The sequence below is a fragment of the Oncorhynchus nerka genome, linkage group LG23 (genome assembly GCF_034236695.1).
Source record: "Oncorhynchus nerka isolate Pitt River linkage group LG23, Oner_Uvic_2.0, whole genome shotgun sequence".
Lineage (NCBI taxonomy): Eukaryota > Metazoa > Chordata > Actinopteri > Salmoniformes > Salmonidae > Oncorhynchus > Oncorhynchus nerka.
This window is the reverse complement of record NC_088418.1, coordinates 32,580,503-32,601,651: the sequence shown is the minus strand read 5'-3', so window position 1 is coordinate 32,601,651 and position 21,149 is coordinate 32,580,503. Positions and strand designations below refer to the sequence as shown.

Below are 21,149 nucleotides of genomic sequence, written 5' to 3'. Positions count from 1 at the left end.
CTGCCTGCCTGCCTGCCTTTATTTAACCAGGAAATGCCCATTGAGACCCAGAGTCTATTTTTCAAGGGAAACCTGGCCAAGGCAATAATTTACACTCCTCTGTAACAGAGTCTCCCATCAATATTTTATATTAATTCAGTGGCACTAACATATCTAGATGAAGCATGGATTGTAGACTTTTCCATGCCTCTGGTGCACGAGAAGAGAAGGCAGTCTTGCCTAATACTGTGAATGTCCTTGGGACTTTAAGTAGCAACCACCTAGCAGACTGGGTATGGTAACTGCTGGTTGTGAAGGAGACCAGACTACAAAGGTAAAGAGGGAGTTTACCCAAAAGGGCTTTGTAGATGAACACATACAAATGTATCTTTCTGTGCATATAAAGTGAGGTCCAACCTACCATTTGGTACAAGGTGCAATGGTGGGTGAGTGACTTGGCACTTGTAATAAAGCGCAAGGATGGATGATAAACAGAGTTCAGTCTCTGTAAGACAGAGGAGGCTGCATGCATATACAACACGTCACCATAATCAATTACAGAGAGAAAAGTGGCCTGCACATGCTTCTTTCTAGCTATAAGTGGGAAGCAAGGCTTATTACGAAAATAAAAACCCAATTTCAATTTAAGCTTTGTCACAAGATTATCCACATGAACTTTAAAGGACAACTTGTCATCCAACCAAATACCTAGGTATTTGTAGGATGACATTTTTTTTCAATGGATAAGCCACCAGATGTGACAATGCTAACCTTCTCTGGCAGAGTTCTAGCTGAACTTCTATGAATTTCGTTTTTTGTACATTCAGGACCATTTTGAGACCATAAAGGGAGGCTTGCAGTGACTGAAAAGCAGTCTGGAGCTCTTCAACAGCCTGAACCAGAGAAGGAGTATATGACAGTATCATCATATAGGTGTACATTTGCTGGTTACATCCCATTTCCCAAATCATTAATACAAATTTAGAACAACACTGGAGCTAAAATGGAACCCTGGGGCACACCTATATTAATCTCAAGAAAGCTAGTCTTGTGATTGTCAGTATATACACATTGTGTTCTGTCAAAGATCATTCGTAAACCAATTTACTGCCCCTTCACTGAGACCAATGTTTCTGAGTCTAGCTAGCAACAATTCATGGTCAACTGAATTTGATAAATCCACAAACAGTGAGCACTTTTGCTTTTTATCAAGTGCATTAATAATGTCATTTTCCACTGCCATAGCTGCAGTTGTGGTGCTGTTCCCCGATCTAAAGCCAGACTGAATCCCGCTCAGTATGTTCTTTTCAATTAATACGTTTTGAGTTCACTAGGGATTCATATACTTTGGCCAAGATAGGGAGTTTGGCGATAGTTATTCGCATCTGAGGGATCTCCTCCCTTTAGCAGTGGGAGGACATAAGCTGATTTCCAAATGCTGGGTATGGAATTGGTCAAGAGCCTCAAGTTGAAAATGTGAGCCACAGGTTCAGTTATAATACCAGCTGCTATCTTTAAGAGGTAGGGGTCCAGGTTGTCTGGACCTGCAGACGTTTCAGTGCCTATTGCCTTTAGTGCTTTATAGACATCCGTTTAAGAAACAGGCTCAAAGTTAAAATGGTTCACATGAGGGCCTATATCATAGTTGACTGTAACAGAGCTTACATTAGAGGCCTGGGCCCCACCATTATTAAAAACTGAACCAGCGTATATGAAGTGCTTATTAAAAACCTCTACAATATTGGCTTTATCTTTCACTTCATCCGTCCATTCGTCCATCATTAAATGGTCAGGAAGGCCAGAGAATACATTAGAACCTGATACTGATTTGATTAGCTTCCGGAACTTGGTAGGGTTGTTTAGGTTCTCTGTGACTGCTTTTAAATAGTAATCTGATTTGGACTTCCTGATCAAACCTGTGCATTTGTTTCATAGCACTCTGAAGGAGGCCCAGTCAACAGGAGCATTTGTATGTCTAGCTTGAGCCCAATATATATTTATCTTTCTAATTAATTCGGCCAAGTTATCTGAAAACCAGGGATTGTCCCTTCCAACGATTCTACATTTCTTCACAGGGGCATGCTTATCACAAATGGACACAAATTTCATATAAAAATAGTCCCAGGCAGTGTCAACATCGGGAATCAGACTTACTCTGTCAATATTATGGTGCAGATCATGTAAGAATGCTTGCTCATCAAACTGTCTAAAATGTATAAAAAAAATATAACGGGTTTTGGTCATTTTTGTATTTCTAACACAAGCAATTGCACAGTGCTCACTGACATCATTACAGAATATCCCAGTCGATGTGTATTTGTGAGGGTTATTCATTAGAATAATGTCCAATAGAGTTGATTTGTTTCTGTGCTCTGGGATTCGGTCTTGTCGGCGCATTAATTCATTGAGATTCAGAGTCATACAGTTTTTAAAAGAGTTCGATACAGATGTAAGCATGTCCCAGATCAAATCTCCTAATATAACGAATTCAGAGTCATTTAACTTGTGCAGGACATCAGAAAGAGAGCTTGGTGCGTCTCCCGAAGCCTAGGGCGGTCTGTAGCAGCCGACTACAGTGGTGTGGGAGTCCTTATTTATTTAGTTCACTTTATTGGCTGATCTCTCCTGATGACCAGGTTGGACATGACTCCAACAGGGTCACTATATGACCCAACCCAAGGAAAACTGTTAAGGGACCTTTCATTCAGGGACATTCCATTTTTTCTAAAAATCTCGCAAATCTCCTTTTTGGACAAGACGGACTTTATGACCAAAATGATCCTATTTACACTTTGTAGTCAATTTGACACATTAAATGTTTCTCCTTTTCAACACCAATAGATAAAAAAAGGAGGAAAGTATTTATGACTTAAACTTTTTTTTAAATAGTTTGGAGAGCCTTTACGCACAAAATAAAGCATACGGTGGTTTGATTCATCCTGAAATAGCCATATTCAATTGTTCAAGCTATGAAATATTGGAAAGTGAGAAAAGTGTACAGTAGGGGTTGAACAGATTTCCTTTAAATGTACCCTAATAATACTCACTAATCATGGAACTGTGATAACAACGGTCCAGTCATTGTGAACCGTGCGCCAGGCTCCAAGTTTAAAACATTCTCGAAACTATAAATCAACTCGGTAGGTTTGGCGATATATTTTCATTTGCACATGGCTATAGAATTCTATAGCTTGGGTCTACAAATTTCATCCCTGCCAGTTATAAGGTCAGCATTTCATAAACTTCACTTTGGAAAAGGTGATATGCTTCAGTTCACTGCCATATGACTAGTTTCACATTTGTCTCCAGCGATCATGAGATAAAATAGATCAAAAACAATTGTCATTTATGTTTACAAACCCCTTATCCAAATGGCTCATATACCTAGCTTTTATCAATAGCTCTTATCAATTTGTAAATTACAGTGCATGGAGAATTTTTATTGGAAAAAACTTGGAACCGACAGGTTGCTCGACTTTATTTATTGTTTCATCGCGCATAAAGGTGGTGTCATTCTGAGGGAATTAAGACATGGTCAGAGTACATAATGTGTAGACACACCTCTGCCACACCAACAATTCTTTGACTTTAAATTGAACACTAGAACAAAATGAAAGAAACGAAACAGTCCTGTCTGGGACAGAGACAGAAAACAACTACCCACAAACGCCAGGTGGGAACAGGCTACCTAAGTATGGTTCTCAATCAGAGACAACGATTGACAGCTGCCTCTGATTGGGAACCATACCAGGCCAAACACATAGAACTTTAACACACAGAACATAATAACATTTACAAAATGGTTTTATGTAAAAACCACACTTTCTGCAATGTTGTTCAAATAATTTAACTAATGTCATAGATTTAGTTTGAGTTTCTAATTTGAAGGCAAAAAAGTAGAGCATGCAAACCTTTTTTTGAATTTTACCCCTTTTTTGTGGTATCCAATTGTTTAGTAGCTACTATCTTGTCTCATCTCTGCAACTCCCGTACGGGCTCGGGAGAGACGAAGGTGGAAAGTCATGCGTCCTCCGATACACAACCCAATCAAGCCGCACTGCTTCTTAACACAGCGCGCATCCAACCCGGAAGCTAGCCGCACCAATGTGTCGGAGGAAACACCGTGCACCTGGCAACCTTGGTTAGCACGCACTGCGCCCGGCCCGCCACAGGACTCGCTGGTGCGCGATGAGACAAGGATATACCCTCCCTAACCCGGACGAGGCTAGGCCAATTGTGCATCGCCCCACGGTTACGACAGAGCCTGGGCGCGAACCCAGAGTCTCTGGTGGCACAGCTGGGGCTGCAGTACAGCGCCCTTAACCACTGCGCCACCGAGACCCCGGACCTGGTATTCCAGGAGCCATGGCGTCTTGATAGAAACAGTAGAGAAAAATACGTGTCTATTTAATGACCACATGTTGCTATTCATTGCTGGACAGCAGTCATTAATGTGCATTGTGAACAGATAATTAATCTCAGAATAATGCCTTCAGAAAACCTTGGTTTCCCATCACTACAAATTAGTAGCCTACTCTGCAGACACTGTTGAATAGATCAGTAAAATGTACCTTGCCTTGAATGCAAACATCTAATCTAGGACTACGAATTGTACAATATACAGTTGAAGTCAGAAGTTTACATACACTTTAGCCAAATACATTTGAACTCAGTTTTTCACAATTCCTGACATTTAATCCTAGTAAAAATTAGTTAGGATCAGTTAGAATCACCACTTTATTTGTCAATGGCTTCAGGAAGAAGCATAGCACAATTACAGCAGCCATTAAGGTTTTCAATGATATCACTGAAGCCATTGACAAAAAAGCACTGTGTCTCACTTTTTATTGATCTCTCTAAGGCTTTTGATACAGTTGATCATGCTATACTAAGGCAGAGATTGTCGAGTGTAGGTCTTTCGGAGCATGCAGTTGCATGGTTTGCTAACTATCTGTCTGATAGAACTCAGTGCACTCAATTTGATGAGCTTATGTCTGTTAAATTGTCTGTCTTGAATGGTGTGCCCCAAGGCTCTGTACTTGGTCCTCTCTTATTCACTATTTATATAAATGATTTAGACAAAGATGATACTGTTATTTACTGTTGTGCCTCGTCTCTTACAAAAGCTTTCCAGAACATGCAAACAGCTTTTTATACTGTTCAACATACCTTGTGTCAATTGAAGCTTATCCTCAATACTGACAAAACTAAACTAATGGTGTTTTCTAATGCAAGAAATAGACCTCTGAAGCTTTCACCTATTACTATCTGCCAGGGCAAGGAGATTGAGGTTGTAACCTCATATAAATATCTTGGAATTTTAATTGATGACGGCCTCTCTTTTAAATTGCATATTCAACAACTTACAAAACAATTGAAGCTGAAATTGCGATTTTATTTTAGGAATAAGGCGTGTTTTTCTTTTGAAGCCAGAAGGAGGATAGTAAATCAGCTACATTTATGCCTTTACTAGACTATGGGGATATTTTATATATGAATGCTTCCGCGTTGAGATCAATTGACACTCTTTACCATGGCACATTGAGATTTATTTTAAACTGCAAAACCCTTATGCACCACTGCACTTTGTATACCAGGGTTGGCTGGCCATCTCTAGTCACTTGTAGGCTCAGTCACTGGTATACTTTTATTTACAAAGCCATTTTTGGTTGACTACCTTTTTATTTGTGCATTTTTATTGTTCAGAAATGTGGTGGGTACTCTCTTTGTTCGCTGGACTTTATCCTGCTAACTATTCCAAATGTCCGAACTGAATTTGGTAAAATGGCTTTTATGTACTTTGCGCCATCGTCTTGGAACACCTTACAAAATACTTTTAACTGGAAGAACTTGTCCCGATTGGTGTTTTTAAATCACTGATGAAGGATTTTGAGGCTGATTCCCTGAACTGTCAATGTTTTTAATTTGCTGTTTTATACTATTGTGAATTCAATGCTTTTTACTAGATTACTTGTAGTTTTTCATGTTGTCTGTACTTTTTTTGTAATGATTTGTGCTGCCTATCTTGGCAAGGTCGCTCTTGAAAAAGATATTTTAATCTCAATGAGCTCTTCCTCGTTAAATAAAGGTTAAATAAATAAAATACAATTTTAAGAATGGGAAATGTCAGAATAATAGTAGAGAGAGTGATTAATTTCAGCTTTTATTTCTTTATCACATTCCCAGTGGGTCAGAAGTTTACATACACATAGTATTTGGTAGCATTGCCTTGAAATTGTTTAACTTGGGTCAAATGTTTCGGGTAGCCTTCCACAAGCTTCCCACAATAAGTTGGGTGAATTTTGGCCCATTCCTCCTGACAGAGCTGGTGTAACTGAGTCAGGTCTGTAGGCCTTCTTGCTCGCACACGCTTTTTCAGTTCTGCCCACAAATGTTCCATGGGATTGAGGTCAGGGCATTGTGATGGCCACTCCAATACCTTGACTTTGTTGTCCTTAGGCCATTTTGCCACAACTTTGGAAGTATGCTTGGGGTCATTGTCCATTTGGCAGACCCATTTGCGACCAAGCTTTAAGACTGATGTCTTTAGATGTCGCTTCAATATATCCACATAATTTTCCTACCTCATGATGCCATCTATTTTGTGAAGTGCACCAGTCCCGCCTGCAGCAAAGCACCCCAAAACATGATGCTGCCACCCCCGTGCCTCACAGTTGGTATGGTCTTCTCCGGCTTACAAACCTCCCCCTTTTTCCTCCAACCATAATGATGGTCATTATGGTCAACAGTTCTATTTTTATTTCATCAGACCAGAGGACATTTGTCCAAGAAGTACAATCTTTGTCCCCATGTGCAGTTGCAAACCGTAGTCTGGCTTTTTTATGGCGGTTTTGAAGCAGTGGCTTCTACCTTGCTGAGCGGCATTTCAGGTTATGTCGATATAGGACTCGTTTTACTGTGGATATAGATACTTTTGTACCTGTTTCCTCCAGCATCTTCAAAGGTCCTTTGCTGTTGTTCTGGGATTGATTAGCACTTTTCGCACAAAAGTATGTTCATCTCTAGGAGACAGAACGCGTCTCCTTCCTGAGCGGTATGACAGCTGCGTGGTTCCATGGTGTTTATAGTTGCGTACTATTATTTATACAGATGAACGTGGGACCTTTTAAGCGTTTGGAAGTTTCTCCCAAGGATGAGCCAGACATGTTATTTATTTCACCTTTATTTAACCAGGTAGGCAAGTTGAGAACAAGTTCTCATTTACAATTGCGACCTGGCCAAGATAAAGAAATGTGGAGGTCTACAATTCTTTTTCTGGGGTCTTGGCTGATTTCTTTTGATTTCCCCATGATGTCAAGCAAAGAGGCACTGAGTTTGAAGGTAGGCCTTGAAATACATCCATAGGTACACCTCCAATTGACTCAAATTATGTCAATTAGCCAATTAGAAGCTAAAGCCATGACATCATTTTCTGGAATTTTCCAAGCTGTTTAAATCACAGTCAGTTAGTGTATGTAAACTTCTGACCCACTGGAATTGGGATACAGTGAATTATAAGTGTAATAATCTGTCTGTAAAGAATTGTTGAAAAAATTACTTGTGTCATGCACATAGTAGATGTCAGTAGAAGATAGAAGACAGTAGAAGAAATTGGTGGAGTGGTTGAAATACGAGTTTTAGTGACTCCAACCTAAGTGTATGTAAACTTCCGACTTTAACTGTAACATCCATCTAGCCTGGAAGAAATTATTGTTCCAAGAAAAACTTTCCAGTGGTACTGATCCAATAATCGACCGATTTATGATTTGTCAACGCTGATACCGATACCGATTAGCGCGCTGTCTGTTCTCTCTGAGAGAAAGACGCGCAGGCTGGCAGCTTCCCTCCAAGCGATGCTCCACATGATCCTAAAGCCATCCGTTACGCTAAACAGCCGCTGCATTCGGGATTGGAATGATTTTAGTCTACTTTTTTGTACCCTACTATTAATTTTTTTGGTTTTGAACTAGGCCATACTCTGAAATATCCAACTGATGCCCCTGGTTTCTCCCTCTCACCAGGCTTCATAAGCTTTTAAAACTGTTACTTGTCTTGCTGTGTATGCTGTGCAGTGTGTAACTGTGGTTTAGAGAGGTTTAAACCACAGTTACACATTGCACAGAATATACAGCAAGATAATGGTCATTTCATGTTAAAAAAAATACTATAAAATACTATAGTATTCACTGTAACATTTTGCTCACTTTACTGTAATATTCACTGTAGTGTTTTTGCGGATATGATTGTAGTATACTGTATTATTTACAGTTTGCTATGGTTAAAAAAACATAGTATAGTAGTATTTATTGTTATATTTATAGTTATAATGTTTTTGTTTGATTATCTTTGACTTCGAAGTGGGGGCTTTCTCCTTGTGGAAGCCTAGTGGACAAAAATAGCATGTTTTCCATAAACTGTAGGTAGGTAGGTAGGTAGGTAGGTAGGTAGGTTCTGAGTGGATAGTTCAAAGCTTCAGCTCGTTTCTATAACCTGTAGGGAAAATAATATATGGTCTATTCTTGGCATGCAGGTTTCTCAATTATGGGTAGAAAAAAATGGGGATATGGGGTAGGGCAGTGGTTCTCAATGTGTGTCCTGGGGACCCAAAGGGGTGCACATTTGAATTTTTGCTCTAGCACTACACAGCTGATTCAAATCATCAACTCATCATGAGGCTTTGATGATTTGAATCAGGTGTGTAGTGCTAGAGCAAAAACAAAAATGTGTAGCCCTTTGGGCTCCTAGGACCAGGATTGAGAACCAGTGGGGTAGGAGAATGGGCAGGGTGTATGCAAATGAAGTACTGTAGTAGTATTACTATAGTTAAGACACTTTTGTGTTATTGCGGACATCACAGTAGTGTTTTGTACAGTGTTTCTTTTCCGGATAATACTGTAGTATTTACTATAGTATTCTACAGTATACTGCAAAATTATATAGTAAGTAATACACATGATAAAGGAATACTGCAGTATGTAGTATAGTCTACTACAGTTTACAACAGAGTTCTGTAGCAAGTACTGTGGTATTCTATAGTAAACTGTAGTATTTTTTCCATGTGGGTAGGTCAGATAGGTAGGCCTACAAATGTTTTGTGTTTTTGTCATTTTTGCTCACTCACATTTGCGTATGTGTGCCTGCATGCGTGCTGTAGTATAAGCTGTGAGACTGTATCCTACTTCAACTCACAAACATACAAACTACACATACATAACCATATCTATTTGACTTGCATGAAAGACGGATACATTACTCATGTCATCGTGTCCCTTCTGTCACGCCCTGGTCTAAGTATTTTGTGTTTTCTTCATGTATTGGGTCAGGCCAGGGTGTGGCATAGAGTTTTTGTATTGTGGTGTGTTTTTGTCTTGGGATTTTGGTATGTGTGTATAGTGGGATTGTAGCTTAGTGGGGTGTTCTAGGAGAGTCTATGGCTGTCTGAAGTGGTTCTCAATCAGAGGCAGGTGTTTACCGTTGTCTCTGATTGGGAACCATATTTAGGCAGCCATATTCTTTGGTTGTATTGTGGGTGATTGTCCTGTGTGTCTTGATGTCTTTGTTTGAGGTTAGTAGACACTTGTATAGGCTGTTTTCGGTTTTCGTTTAGTTTATTGTTTTGTAGTGTTAGTGTTTTGTCGTGTGTTACGTTTGTTTATTAAAGATGAATCGCAATAGACACGCTGCAGTTTGGTCCGACTCTCCTTCACCATTAGAAAGCCGTTACAGAATCACCCACCACAAACGGACCAAGCAGCGTGTCAACAGGCAGGAGCCACAGGAGAAACAACAAAGGCAGCAACAGCGGCACAATGAGGATTGGACATGGGACGATATATTGGATGGCAAGGGTTTCTACACATGGGAGGAGATCCTGGCGGGAAGGGATCGCCTTCCATGGGAACAGGTGGAGGCACTTAGGAGAGCAGAGGCAGCCGGAGTGAGGAGCCGGCGATACGAGGGAACACGGTTGGCAAGGAAGCCTGAGAATCAGCCCCAAAAATTTATTGGGGGGGGGGATCACAGAGAGTATGGCTACGCTAGGTAGGAGACCTACGCTAACTTCCTGTGGTTACCGGGGGGCTAGAGAGACCGGGCAGGCACCTTGTTATGCAGTGGTGCGCACGATGTCCCCAGTGCGGGTGCATAGCCCGGTGCGGTATATTCCAGCTCCTCGTATCGGCCGCGCTAGAGTGGGCATCGAGCCAGGTAAGGTTGGGCAGGCTCGGTGCTCAAGAGCTCCAGTGCTCCTGCACGGTCCGGTCTATCCAGTACCACCTCCACACCCCAGCCCTCCGGTAGCAGCTCCCCGCACCAGGCTTCCTGTGCGTGTCCTCGGTTCATTACCACCAGTGCCAGCACCACGCATCAGGCCTACAGTGTGTCCCACCTGTCCAGCGCTGCCGGAGCGTCCCGCCTGTCCGGCGCCGCTGCCGGAGCCTCCCGCCTGTCCGGCGCCGCTGCTGGAGCCTCCCGCCTGTCCGGCGCTGTCGGAGCTACCGCCCCTCATGCCAGAGGTGCCAGAGCCCCTCATTCCAGAGGCACCAGTACTCCTCTGTTCAGCGCAGCCAGAGCTGTCAGCCTGCATGAAGCATCCAGAGCTGTCAGTCTGCCCAGCGCCGTCTGAGCTACCCGTCTGCCCAGCGCCGTCTGAGCTACCCGTCTGCCCAGCGCCGCCAGTGCCGCCAGTCTGCCCAGCGCCGCCTGAGCTACCAGTCTGCCCAGCACCGCCAGTCTGCCCAGCGTCGCCAGTCTGCCCAGCGCCGCCAGTGCTCCCAGTCTGCCCAGCGCCGCCAGTGCTCCCAGTCTGCCCAGCGCCGCCAGTCTGCCCAGCGCCGCCAGTCTGCCCAGCGTCGCCAGTCTGCCCAGCGTCGCCAGTCTGCCCAGCGCCGTCTGAGCCACCCGTCTGCCCAGCGCCGCCAGTCTGCCCAGCGCCGCCTGAGCTACCAGTCTGCCCAGCACCGCCAGTCTGCCCAGCGCCACCAGTGCCGCCAGTCTGCCAGGATCTGCCAGTCTGCCAGGATCAGTTAGATCCGCCATTCAGCCAGGATCCGCCAGTCTGCCAGGATCCGCCAGTCTGCCAGGATCCGCCAGTCTGCCAGGATCCGCCAGAAGTGCCAGTCAGCCAGGATCTGCCAGATCCGCTAGTCAGCCAGGATCCGCCAGTCAGCCAGGATCTGCCAGATCCGCCAGTCAGCCAGGATCCGCCAGTCAGCCAGGATCCGCCAGTCAGCCAGGATCTGCCAGACCGGCTAGTCAGCCAGGATCTGCCAGTCAGCCAGGATCTGCCAGATCCGCTAGTCAGCCAGGATCTGCCAGATCCGCTTGTCAGCCAGGATCCGCCAGTCAGCCAGGATCCGCCAGTCAGCCAGGATCCGCCAGTCAGCCAGGATCTGCCAGGATCTGCCGGAACCACCAGCCAGCCAGGATCTGGTAGATTCATCTACCTGCCTGAGCTTTCTCTCACTCCTGAGCTTTCTCTCACTCTCGAGCTTTCTCTCAATCCCGAGCTTCCCCTCAGTCCCGAGCTGCCTCAGTCCCGAGCTGTCCTTCAGTCCCGATCTGCTCCTCAGTCCAGTGGGGTTCTGGGTGAGGACTACTAGGCCATGGTCGGCGGCGAGGGTGGACTATCCAGGGACGCGAGGAAGAGGGACTAAGACAGTAATTGAGTGGGGTCCACGTCCCGCGCCGGAACCGCCACCATGGACAGACGCCCACCCGGACCCTCCCTATTTGTTTTGAGGTGCGTTCGGGAGTCCGCACCTTAGGGGGGGGGTTCTGTCACGCCCTGGTCTAAGTATTTTGTGTTTTCTTCATGTATTGGGTCAGGCCAGGGTGTGGCATAGAGTTTTTGTATTGTGGTGTGTTTTTGTCTTGGGATTTTGGTACGTGTGTATAGTGGGATTGTAGCTTAGCGGGGTGTTCTAGGAGAGTCTATGGCTGTCTGAAGTGGTTCTCAATCAGAGGCAGGTGTTTACCGTTGTCTCTGATTGGGAACCATATTTAGGCAGCCATATTCTTTGGTTGTATTGTGGGTGATTGTCCTGTGTGTCTTGATGTCCTTGTTTGAGGTTAGTAGACACTTGTATAGGCTGTTTTCGGTTTTCGTTTCGTTTATTGTTTTGTAGTGTTAGTGTTTTGTCGTGTGTTACGTTTGTTTATTAAAGATGAATCGCAATAGACACGCTGCAGTTTGGTCCGACTCTCCTTCACCATTAGAAAGCCGTTACACCTTCACACTCATGATTGTGGTCAGAGGCTGTCTTAAGGCCCTATGCCATGAGGAGTTTTGTTTTTGTAAGATAAGGCAGGGAAGAAGGGAGTGAGGGAGAGATAGAGGCATAGCAGGATGCTTTAAAGAGGTGGCATCGGGTACAGTCAGCTTAATTGAATCAACAGTGTGGGGGTGACATATTTTTCACCACTGTGTAGATCCGTTTGTTGGAAGAACTGCATCAGTGGCATAGAACTGTGAATCGGCCATTGAGATGCAATGGCTCTACGTTCTGGGGCTCTGCTGTCCACTTCCTTTTTAACATTTGGGCAATTCCGTGACAGAGTGCCCCAAATATATTTATGATGTTTTGGATCTTCCTGAAATGAAATCCATAAAATGGTACTTTGAGGGAAGGAAGCCTGTGTTGGTTTCATCTGAAACCTTAACCATGTGTTCTAAAATATGAATAGTGTTTAGAAAGGAGAATGCACTGGATTTATTATGTAAATATCTCAAAAGTGACCTCTGATTTTGTTAACTTTTAGACATATTGTTAACTCCACAAGTACATCAAATTGGGTCTCTGCTACTTTTGAAGTTATAATACATTTTTATGAGCACCACCAACACGGTGAATGGGGGCGTATGCTTTATGGTTAACGTGACGTGGTGTAGCCAAAACAACATACAGGAACTCAAGTCCTTCTGTTCACCTGATTTAGAATTCCTCACCATCAAATGTAGACCGCATTATCTACCAAGGGAATTCTCTTCGATTATAATCACAGCCGTATATATTCCCCCGAAGCAGACACATCGATGGCTCTGAACGAACTTTATTTGACTCTGCAAACTGGAATCCATATATCCGGAGGCTGCATTTATTGTAGCTGGGGATTTTAACAAGGCTAATCTGAAAACAAGACTCCCTAAATTTTATCAGCATATCGATTGCGCAACCAGGGCGGGAAAAACCTTGGATCATTGCTATTCCAACTTCCGCGACGCATATAAGGCCCTGCCCCGCCCTCCTTTCGGAAAAGCTGACCACGACTCCATTTTGTTGATCCCTGCCTACAGACAGAAACTAAAACAAGAAGCTCCCGCGCTGAGGTCTGTTCAACGCTGGTCAGACCAATCTGATTCCACACTCCAAGACTGCTTCCATCACGTGGACTGGGATATGTTCCGTATTGCGTCAGACGACAACATTGACGAATACGCTGATTCGGTGTGCGAGTTCATTAGAACGTGCGTTGAAGATGTCGTTCCCATAGCAACGATTAAAACATTCCCAAACCAGAAACCGTGGATTGATGGCAGCATTCGCGTGAAACTGAAAGCGCAAACCACTGCTTTTAATCAGGGCAAGGTGACCGGAAACATGACCGAATACAAACAGTGTAACTATTCCCTCCGCAAGGCAATCAAACAAGCTAAGCGTCAGTATAGAGACAAAGTAGAATCTCAATTCAACGGCTCAGACACAAGAGGTATGTGGCAGGGTCTACAGTCAATTGCAGATTACAAAAAGAGAACCAGCACCGTCACGGACCAGGATGTCTTGCTCCCAGGCAGACTAAATAACTTTTTTGCCCGCTTTGAGGACAATACAGTGCCACTGACACTGCCCGCAACTAAAACATGCGTACTCTCCTTCACTGCAGCCGACGTGAGGAAAACATTTAAACGTGTCAACCCTCGCAAGGCTGCAGGCCCAGACGGCATCCCCAGCCGCACCCTCGGAGCATGCGCAGACCAGCTGGCTGGTGTGTTTACGGACATATTCAATCAATCCCTATCCCAGTCTGTTGTTCCCACATGCTTCAAGAGGGCCACCATTGTTCCTGTTCCCAAGAAAGCTGAGGTAACTGAGCTAAACGACTACCGCCCCGTAGCACTCACTTCCGTCATCATGAAGTGCTTTGAGAGACTAGTCAAGGACCATATCACCTCCACCCTACCTGACACCCTAGACCCACTCCAACTTGCTTACCGCCCAAATAGGTCCACAGACGATGCAATCTCAACCACACTGCACACTGCCCTAACCCATCTGGACAAGAGGAATACCTATGTGAGAATGCTGTTCATCGACTACAGCTCGGCATTTAACACCATAGTGCCCTCCAAGCTCGTCATCAAGCTTGAGACCCTGGGTCTCGACCCCGCCCTCTGTGCAACTGGGTACTGGACTTCCTGACGGGCCGCCCCCAGGTGGTGAGGGTAGGCAACAACATCACCCCGCTGATCCTCAACACTGGGGCCCCACAAGGGTGCGTTCTGAGCCCTCTCCTGTACTCCCTGTTCACCCACGACTGCGTGGCCACGCACGCCTCCAACTCAATCATCAAGTTTGCGGACGACACAACAGTGGTAGGCTTGATTACCAACAACGACGAGACGGCCTACAGGGAGGAGGTGAGGGCCCTCGGAGTGTGGTGTCAGGAAAATAACCTCACACTCAACGTCAACAAAACTAAGGAGATGATTGTGGAGGGAACACCCCCCTATCCACATCGATGGAACAGTAGTGGAGAGGGTAGTAAGTTTTAAGTTCCTCGGCGTACACATCACAGACAAACTGAATTGGTCCACCCACACAGACAGCATCGTGAAGAAGGCGCAGCAGCGCCTCTTCAACCTCAGGAGGCTGAAGAAATTCGGCTTATCACCAAAAGCACTCACAAACTTCTACAGATGCACAATCGAGAGCATCCTGTCGGGCTGTATCACCGCCTGGTACGGCAACTGCTCCGCCCACAACCGTAAGGCTCTCCAGAGGGTAGTGAGGTCTGCACAACGCATCACCGGGGGCAAACTACCTGCCCTCCAGGACACCTACACCATCCGATGTCACAGGAAGGCCATAAAGATCATCAAGGACAGCAACCACCCGAGCCACTGCCTGTTCACCCCGCTATCATCCAGAAGGTGAGGTCAGTACAGGTGCATCAAAGCTGGGACCGAGAGACTGAAAAACAGCTTCTATCTCAAGGCCATCAGACTGTTAAACAGCCACCACTAACATTGAGTGGCTGCTGCCAACACACTGACTCAACTCCAGCCATTTTAATAATGGGAATTGATGGGAAATGATGTAAAATATATCACTAGCCACTTTAAACAATGCTACCTAATATAATGTTCCCTACATTATTAATCTCATATGTATACGTATATACTGTACTCTATATCATCTACTGCATCCTTATGTAATACATGTATCACTAGCCACTTTAACTATGCCACTTTGTTTACATACTCATCTCATATGTATATACTGCACTCAATACCATCTACTGTATCTTGCCTATGCCGCTCTGTACCATCACTCATTCATATATCTTTATGTACATATTCTTTATCCCCTTACACTTGTGTCTATATGGTAGTAGTTTTGGAATTGTTAGCTAGATTACTTGTTGGTTATTACTGCATTGTCGGAACTAGAAGCACAAGCATTTCGCTACACTCGCACTAACATCTGCTAACCATGTGTATGTGACAAATAACATTTGATTTGATTTGAATGTGAAAATGGATTCAAAGGGAACTCCCTCTGCTGGTGATTTGCTGAATGCGCAATCCTAAAGGAGGGCTTTGATTGGATAATAGCCTATAAAGTCAATTTATAAAATGGGTCATATCTTCAAAGTATCAGAGAGCCCATTTCCGGAAGATCTAAAACAACAAAATGGAAGTGCGCCATGATATTTGTGTCTCACATAGCACATTTGATGTGACTAGTTGATTTTTATGTTCTAGAACCCTGTGTGTTACTAATTTAGGCTTAACAAAGTTGATTTACATTTAATGGATGGCCTGCTTTACATTTCCACCCCCCTCTTTTTTAAATAATTGTTTTATTCATATGAATCTATTCTTTTAAACAATTCTTTTTGACAAAATGAACGATTCACTTTGCCATTGTAGTAGTTGGGATTCAGTTCAATTGCGGTGAATCGAATCATGTGAATCAAAATAATAATTTGTTAATTGCGAACAGCAATTTTTGGAATAAATATTAGCTGTGGTCTTCCTTTTGCATTATGTAGCTGGAAAACTTGTTTTGTAGATACCTGAAGTTGATCTGGGCATTCAATTTATGGGACATTGCAACTCGAGATGCAAGTCAACCTGCAAAGTAAACACTTCTAAGGTAAGATAAATATGACTAAACTAGAAAAGGTACATTTCCTGAAGAAAATGTGTGTGCTTTCTTCAGCTGTCTAAAAATATTTCTATGGTAGGGCGAGATGTATTAAACGCCCACACCAGTAGAAATTATATTTTTCTAGCCGATGATCTGAGTTTACCCATGATGTTGCACAACGATTTACATCAATATGTCATTGTTTTAGTCAAAGTATGATTTGTAGTGACAATTTCGAACTGCCCATTGTGCAAATCTGTGTGAATGCGGTGTCTTTCCCTATGATATGATGTACAAATTATTTTTAGCCTACATTTTGTTTCAGGGCAGGGGTTTATTTGAATGTTACCAATCACCAGCATGGCATTGTTTATTAATCAGAAACAGCTGCAAAGCCATTCCTCTTTGCGACTGATATGAGCCAAACAGCCTTGTGTCCACTTGGCCGCCTGAGCCATGGAGCAAATTAAAATAGGAGGTGCCAGACATTTTTCGTAACCTATAATTGGATAATTGGTACATTTTCACTTATTTTTTTAACTAGTCTGTATAAAAAAAAAAAATATCTGAACATTTTAATTGCGTGGTATGATAGCATTTTGCAAACCCGCTCCCCCCGTCGCCCCAAGATGAATGGTTTTGACCCATAAAGTTTTACGTCACTGCTTTGATTGGTGTAATGTTAGCTAGAAACCAAAAGTGTCTATTCAGATAATGAAAAGGCACCCACGAAGGAAAATTCAAGGAGCTTGTCATTTGCAGCATGCGTTATCATGAGAAAAGTCATTGTAGCCTATCATTTCACTTCCCGTGTGAGAACCATCAGTACGGGCTGACTTGTACCGCAGCTGAAGCCTGCCAGCAGCCTACCTACCAAAGGTTGCACAGTGTCCATTACAATAAAAAAATGGATATTAGCTATCTTTCAATAGTTATCCATATTACCGGAGCTTAATTCTTTCTAACTATTTATATGGCGTATTTGCGGACCATTTTGGCGACCAGTGGGTCAGTAGTTTACATGCACTCAATTAGTATTTGGTAGCATTGCCTTGAAATTGTTTCACTTGGGTCAAGCGTTTCGGGTAGCCTTCCACAAGCTTCCCACAATAAGTTGGGGGAAATTTGAACCATTCCTCCTGACAGAGCTGGTGTAACTGAGTCAGGTTTGTAGGCCTCCTTGCTCTCACACGCTTTTTCAGTTCTGCCCACAAATTTTCAATAGGTTTGAGGACAGGGCTTTGTGATGGCCACTCCAATACCTTGACTTTGTTGTCCTTAAGCCATTTTGCCTCAACTTTGGAAGTATGCTTGGGGTCAATGTCCACTTGGAAGACACATTTGCGACCAAGCTTTAACTTCCTGAATGATGTCTTGAGATGTTGCTTCAATCTATCCACTTAATTTTATTTTCTCATGCTGCCATCTATTTTGTGAAGTGCACCAGTCCCTCCTGCAGCAAAGCACCCCCACAACATGATGCTGCCACCCCCGTGCTTCACAGTTGGGATGGACTTCTTCGGCTTGCAAGCCTCCCCCTTTTTCCTCCAAACATGACAATGGTCATTATGGCCAAACCATTTTATTTTTGTATTATCAGACCAGAGGACATTTCTCCAAAAAGTACAATCTTCTTCCCCATGTGCAGTTGCAAACTGTAGTCTGGCTCTTTTATGGCGGTTTTGGAGCCGTGACTTCTTCCTTGCTGAGCGGCCTTTCAGGTTATGTCGATATAGGACTCGTTTTACTGTGGATATAGATACTTTTGTACCTGTTTTTCCTCCAACATCTTCACAAGGTACTTTGCTGTTGTTCTGGGATTGATTTACACTTTTCGCACCAAAGTACATTAATCTCTAGGAGACAGAACTCGTCTCCTTCCTGAGCGGTATGATGGCTGCTGGTCCCATGGGGTTTATACTTGTGTACAATTGTTTGCACAGATGAACATGGTACCTTCAGCCATTTGGAAATTGCTCCCAAGTATGAAGCAGACTTGTGGAGGTCTACAGTTTTTTTTCTGAGGTCTTGGCTGATTTCTTTTCATTTTCCCATGATGTCAAGCAAAGAGGCACTGAGTTTGAAGGTAGGCCTTGATATACATCCACAGGTATTCCTCCAATGGACTCAAATGATGTCAATTAGCCTATCAGAAGCTTCTGAAGTCAAGACATCATTTTCTGGAATTTTCCAAGCTGTTTAAAAGCACATTAAACTTACTGTATGTAAACTTCTGACCCACTGAAATTGTGATACAGTGAATTATAAGTGAAATAATCTGTCTGTAAACCATTTTGGGGAAAATATCTTGTCATGCACAAAGTAGATGTCCTAACCGACTTGCCAAAACTATAGTTTGTTAGCAAGAAATTTGTGGAGTGGTTTAACAACGGGTTTTAATAACTCCTACCTAAGCGTATGTAAACTTCCGACTTCAACTGTAGATGGGAGGGCAATCAATTCACATATGGGTCCAGGGCACAGCTGGGAGCTGAGGTGGGTCTATAACAAGCAGCAACAGTGATGGACTTATTCCTGGAGAGATGGATTTTTAATAACAGTTGAAGCTCAAGCTGTTTGGGTATAGACCTGGATAGTATGACAGAACTCTGCAGGCTATCTTTACAGTAGATTGCAACTCCGCCCCCTTTAGCTATCTTGACAAACAATGTTGTATTTGGGGAAGGAAATTTCAGATTTTTTTGGTGGCCTTAAGCCAGGATTCAGACACGGTTAGGACATCAGGGTTGGCAGAGTGTGCTAAAGCATTGAATAAAGCAAACTTAGGGAGGAGGCTTCTGATCTTGACATGCAAATGAGAGCGCCCGGGGACACGCAGGGCCTGGGTTAACCTCTACATCACCAGAGGAACAGAGGAGGAGTAGGATGAGGGTATAGCTAAAGGCTATAAGAACTGGTCATCTAGTGCGTAGGGAACAGAGAATAAAAGGAGCACATTTCTGGACGTGGTAGAATAGATTCAGGGCATAATGTACAGAGAAAGGTATGGTATGGAGCTACCTGTGACATGTTGAGCATGTTGAGCAGGACTAGGGGCTCCTCAGTAAAATAAATAATGAGAGCTACCCTAAACTACAGTATACAAGGCATATTGACATTAGAGGGAGGCATAAAGCAATCACAGGTGTTGATTGGGAGAGCTAAGACAACAATGGGTAAGACAACAACGGGTAAACAACTAGGACAACAACAACGGGTAAATGGCGATGAATGGGCAGAGAGGGTCATTTAGCTACACACAGGGCTTGAGTTCGAGGCTGGGGCCGACAGATAAACAAAATGAAGTATTGTGTTAATGAACAGTCCAGCAGGCATCAGCTGTGTGGCCGAGTGATCATAGGGTCCAATGAGCAGCAATAGATGAAACAGGGAGCCGTTCGGTAGTCGTTACTATGCTGGGTGAGTGGGAGTTCAGAAAGCTAGCATGCCTGGGCTAGCAGATGGGTCTTCACCAACATCCACGACGCAGAGGCCGGTTGAGAGCACATCAGCCCGAATTCCAGCAGACCAGTCGTGATGGATCGGCGGGGCTCCGTGTCGACAATGGGTCCTGGCCAATTGGCAAGAGAGGTATTGTAGTAGGTGTACTTAGTTTGCTAGCCCGGGAGATTGGCCTAGCTCGAGGCTAACTCGAGGCTAACTGGTGCTTGCTTCTAGTCACGGGCGTTAGCCACAATAGCCACTTGGTAGCAGCTAGGTAGCTGCGATGATCTGGTGTGATGGTCAAGAGCTTGCGGCAGGAATCCGGTAATGTAGTTGGAAAAAAATGTGGTCCGATATGCTCAGGCCGGATATCGCGCTGTGCAGACTGGCAGGTATTATCTTGGCTATCCAGGCTGAAGAGGCTGGTGTCTGAGCTAAAGGTAAAGTGCTAGCAGTGGCTAACAGTGACTAAATAGCTAGTAGCTAATTAGCTGGCTAGCTTCTGATGGCTTGCTTCAGATGGAGGTTCCAGTTATAAGGTCTAAAAAAAATAGGAGATCCGTACCACATTGGGTGAGGCGGGTTGCAGGAAGGTATATTTAATTGGAAAATGGAAAAAAAGGGATTTAAATATATTAAAATGTATACTGAAGAAATGTATACTGAAGAAAAAACCGGAATATTTACCCGGGACAAAAACAAACACGTCTTACTGCTACGCCATCTTGGATGTAGATGATTGTATACCATCTATAAATACAAATACAGTTGTTAAATTATGAGCCTAGTTGGTTTCGCCACCGAAAAAGACAGTAACCTTCCGAGAGAGGAGTTTGGATTGGTCTGCCATGGAGTACGCTTCTGTCTATAACATGAACTGGTCAGTATGTGTAGGTAATCCTTTCTAACACTGCTTTAAAAAAAAAGATATCACATTGTAGAACTGCATAAGTGTTGTTCTCCAATTTCTGGAGGACCGAGTTTTGAAATCAGTGGAATTAGAATATGATATCTAAGGAGATGGAGAAAATTCAGGGTTTGATTGCAAGTCAGAAAGAGAACACACAGAATGCTGTTGTGTAAAACACCTGTTTCTGGATTACATCTTCAAACTAAGGGTAACCATGGCATCCGTGACAAATAGGGAGAAGCGTCCATCCATGTATTGGGGTAAGATAGTCTAGCTAGCTACATTTTCATATATTATATGTTTCTAATTTTGTCATAAAGTCGTTTTTATGTCAAGTTAAAGTGTAGTTTTAGCTAGCTAGTTAACGTTACGTGTATGATCTGTGTAGGAATATTATTCGTATCTCAGAGCCATTTGCATTGCTAGTTATAGCCTAATGTTAGCTA

General features: G+C 43.7%; 1 protein-coding gene across 1 annotated transcript in view; it reads left to right on the top strand.

The window, feature by feature from the left end:
- The window catches only part of afap1l2 (actin filament associated protein 1-like 2), a 139,305-nt gene that overhangs the window by 3,528 nt on the left and 114,628 nt on the right, over positions 1–21,149 (top strand).